The sequence below is a fragment of the Bos indicus x Bos taurus genome, chromosome X (genome assembly GCF_003369695.1).
Source record: "Bos indicus x Bos taurus breed Angus x Brahman F1 hybrid chromosome X, Bos_hybrid_MaternalHap_v2.0, whole genome shotgun sequence".
Classification (NCBI taxonomy): domain Eukaryota; kingdom Metazoa; phylum Chordata; class Mammalia; order Artiodactyla; family Bovidae; genus Bos; species Bos indicus x Bos taurus.
This window is the reverse complement of record NC_040105.1, coordinates 19,733,979-19,738,549: the sequence shown is the minus strand read 5'-3', so window position 1 is coordinate 19,738,549 and position 4,571 is coordinate 19,733,979. Positions and strand designations below refer to the sequence as shown.

Sequence of the window (4,571 nt, the reverse complement as noted above, 5' to 3'; positions counted from 1 at the left end):
GTGACACTCCTAAACCCCTGGCCATCTAAATCCATGCACACCCTAATTTCCAGGCATAAAATACATTTGTCCCTTCCCTCAGAAAATAATCCAAGGTACAATCCGCTCACTGAGTACAAAATAAAGTCTAACATCTCTGGGTGATGGGCAGCCTTCTCCATCGAGTCTAACTCCAGCTATCTGTCTAATAACAGGACGTGATTCCCCCACTACTACTCAACTTTCAGTATGTAATGTGGAACAAAACAAATTGTCTACAATGAAAACTTCCATTTGGAAAAGAGAAGAAAGGAAAGCACTTAGCAGTCATTGGTGCATAGAAAAAATGAACCATGTTGGACAAGAAGTACACATTCCCTGCCTCTGAGTGAAGGAAGTTCTCGCGTCAGGACTTGGGTCTGTTCTCTTGGAAGAAGGCTCTGCACCTGGTCCTCTCTGAACTTTGCCATGTCCCTGTTCAATGCTTTCCACGATCATACCTAAAGTGGGATGTACAGAGTGAGTACCTTGGTGAGATTAATACCTATATCAGCTTTCTTTTAGTTAGCAATTGTGGGGTACGTGTCATTTCTTTTCTTTCTACCTGTTTTTATTCTTATGTTTTAAATGTATCTCTTAAATAACATATAACTGGGTTTTGTTTGCTTATTTTCCATCTCACAACCTTTGTTTTTTCCACTGGAAAATTGAGTAAATCAGACAAATATCATATGATATCACTTATGTATGAAATCTAAAAGAATGATACTAATTGACTTATTTACAAAACAGAATCAGACTTACAGACTTAGAAAACAAACATATGGTTACCAAAGCTGAAAGGTATGGGGGAGTAAATTAGGTTGGGATCAACATATAAACTTTAGTATACATAAAATAGATAATCAACAAGGACCGACTGTATAGCACCGGGAACTCTACTCAATACTCTGTTATAATCTATACGGGAAAAGAATCTGAAAACAAATAGATATATGGATCAAAAAAGGAGGGGGAATTGAGTTCACTTACATTCAACATAATTACTGATACATTTTTGTTCAAATCTACTATCTTATTATATATATCTCTTTTCCTGCCTGTCCTGTGTTCCTTTTTCATTTTTTTCCCATGCCTCCTCTTGGGTTGATCATTTTTATCACTCACTTTTTAAAAGATTTTTTTATGTGGACCATTTTTAAAGTCTTTTATCGAATTTGTTACAATATTGTTTCTGTTTTGTTATTTTGGATGAGAGGCATGCAGGATCTTAGTTCCCCAACTAGGGATTGGACTTGCATCCTCTGCAGTGGAAGGTGAAGTCCTAACCACTGACTGCCAGGGAAGTCTCTTTATCATTCATTTAAAAAAATCTCTTTTAGCTTACAAATCATGTACTCTTCTTCTATTCTTTTGGTAGTTATTCCAGAATTACAACATGTATTCTTTACTCATAAATATCTAATGTTCACTGGTATCTTTCCTCTCCTTCAAATGTGAGAAATTTAGAACATTTAATACCACTTAAAGCCCTCCTAAACCTTTATGGTATTATTGTCATTTAAATATCCATCTGTCTATCCCCACAGAACAAATAATAATTGTTTCACACAGTCAATGATCATTTTGATTTACCTAGTGGAATCCCTTTGTATCTGTGTTGTTGTTCTTTTTTCCTAGTGGTTCCTGCTCATGGTTTTCTGTCTATTAAGGCTTTAGTTATCTTTGATTGTGTACAAATTATCTGTAGAAATAATTTGATACCCAGGTTGATGTTATCTTCCTCTAGAGAGGACGTTCATTTGCTTTTTCCAGGTTGGGCTTAGTTCAAGGTTTGAGATTCTCTAAGCAAGCCACTTCCAATTCACCTTTACTCCTGGGATGTGTGTGTGTGAGATGGGGAACGTATTACTGACCTCCACCGTGACAGCCCCTCATCCAACTTTGGTCCCCCTAGTCCCATGAGATTGTTACAAAGACAGCTCACTCTCTCAATTGTCTTCAAAATCAGCTCATGACCTTAAGGGAAAAAAGTTCAAAATTAGCCAAGCTCATGCCTCAATTTCTATTCTCTTCTGGATCTCACCCCAGTTAATTGATCAGTATTTTGTTAGCTTTTTGACGCTTTTAAAATAACGTTTAATAAGTTATATATGTGTGCCATTACTGAAACTGGAAGTGTTATTTCCCTATAGCTCCTAGAGCAATGTTTCTCAAGAAGCGGGGCTCTATGGAGTATGTGCATCACAATTACATTCTGCTTGCTAAAAATTGAGATTCCGGTGCTACCATATCTACGTCATTCACAGCCTATGACACTAAAACCTAGAAATCTGCTGTTTTGATAGATTCTCAGGCTGTAATTATGTAGACTTAAGTTTGAGAAACTTTGCCCCAAAGCTTAGCCCAACATTCTTAGTAACAGGCATTCAAGGAATTGATTTGATTCTTGTTTCCAAGGCAGGTAAGGGGAACAGTTCTCAGAACTTTCTGATATGCTCTTCTTGGGTTATAATCTTCAAACAAATTTGGCTCGAATAAAATTTCCCATTCCTTTCATGAATAAATAAATATATAAATGTTAGGCAGGGCAGAATTTGGTCAATGTTTAAATCTCCTACCTCCTCACCTTTTAAAAAAATCTTCCTTAAGACAAGAGGATTCTAAAGAAAAACTCTCAAGAACCAAGTCCTTATCTGGAGAAAAAGTCTAATCCTGTCACAATTACCTGTCTCATTTTGATCATTTTGAGTAGGATTCGTTTTGATCGGTCATGGATGACACGTACTCCAATGTGCCTGTTAGTCGCTAATGAAAGGTTTGAGAAAGAAGTTACCCAAAGATATCTGGACCCCAAATTCACTGATGAATCCAACTATGAACTAGCCTGTGAAGGCCTATCTTCCATGAAATGACAGCGATTGTAAATAAAAAGGTTTCCTCTCCCCCAAGTATTATTTTTTTCGGCAAAATAAGAAGTTAACACCATGTTAGCTTTCAATGTTGTTTTCAAAGTTTACTGGTCCCAGAATCTGCAGATTTTGGAATCACTGACTTGGAATTTCTCAACCACTCCAGGCACCAGTATTCAAGAAAGTCTGATTGCTAGTCTCTGCAAATAGCAGGCGAATCTGAATTCCACACTGTCAAGAACACGATTAATTATCTATTTGGATTAGCCAACAGAATCTGTGTTCCCATGTTTCTGGACACAGTTACTTAAGTTTCTTAGCTTTGGTCATGCTTTTGAGTTCCAATGCCTTCCCAAATGTTTGTTTTTGCTTTCTTGCAGTGGGGAAAAACAAAAAACAAAAAACACAGCCAAGCAGCCAGTGACAAACACCTTTATATTTCTCATTTCTGCATCAACATGTGGTGTCTTAGCTTTAATCAACTTTTAAAGGAAAAGCTTTAAGTGAGTTACTGTGTTTTCCACAGCTGAATAACCTTGCTATGGAAATGTGCTCATATTACACGCCATAGACTTCAGTAGAAAGTTTCAGAGAATTTGAGCTTTTTAATCAGATGATCTTACTCTCAGAAAATGAAATTCCATGGGGAAACTGCTACTCAGAGCTGGCTTTGTTTGCTTATAATATTTGTTTTCTTTTATTTTTCTTTAATAGGATGCTTCAAAAACCATCTGGATATGGAGGATGTTATTACACACGAGCTGTCATGAGCTTCTTAAAAATCAGAAATGTTTTGGAAAATATTATCAGTTGGAGAGTGGTTTAAATGTGAACTGGGCTAAATTCCTTAAAGTTAAACCAACTCTGAATATCCCTTATCCATGAAATAATGTTTGTCGGTTCAGTAACCTAATAGACCAGGGTCCATTTCATGGGCTGTGATACATAAAGCAAGATGACTAAAAAATTATCACGTGCCCTTGTGGTTTCATTTAACCAGATTAATCTGCTTTGGTAATGGAATCATTTAAGCCTAATTAAATCTAGATATGAATCTAAAAACAGAAAGGGTACTTTGTAATAAAATATCTGTAAAACTATAGGTTTGGAGCAACATCACAATTCTAGGTTCTTAAAGATAAACTTGTGTTTCTAATGCAGAACCCAGACTTCTTAAACACTTATCTTTTATTTTTGTAGGCTCTTTATAAATTCATTCCTGGCTGTTTGTTCCAGTAGCTCTCACCAGACTGGGTTCGTTCTGTTAAGGAGGGTGAGATGTATGTAGTATTTGACCGTATTAAGAAAAAATTACCTAACACTTGAAAACAAGGCAAAAGGATGACTGCTTGTCCTTTCAACATGGGACTAAATGAAGCTTCATTTACAGTTCTTTCTCTAACAGGCCCACCCAAGGATTCAGTTCTCCGTGGGAATGCCCTGTGGCTTGATTAAGGCTCAGACACAGTTAACTTGTAGATTTTTGTGCAGTAGAGATGCAAAAGATTTCTGTGCAGAAGTGACAGTCCCAAAGACTATGATTCTATTGTCCTGTTTTGCTTCTAGTTTAGGAAACTTATTTTGGCATTCTTTTTGTTTTTGAACATATACATCTCTCTGTTCTGAATTCTCTTTTGTACCAGATTTACTATCCTGCTGGTTTCTCCATTAAAGCATAAC

General features: G+C 36.5%; 1 long non-coding RNA gene across 1 annotated transcript; it reads left to right on the top strand.

Annotated features, from left to right (window-relative positions):
• Window positions 1-290: 290 nt before the first annotated feature.
• On the top strand, window positions 291-3,861 carry LOC113887722. The gene is made up of 2 exons (XR_003509805.1): window positions 291-498; window positions 3,606-3,861. It is a non-coding gene; the product is annotated as an uncharacterized LOC113887722 (long non-coding RNA).
• The last annotated feature ends 710 nt before the right edge of the window (window positions 3,862-4,571 follow it).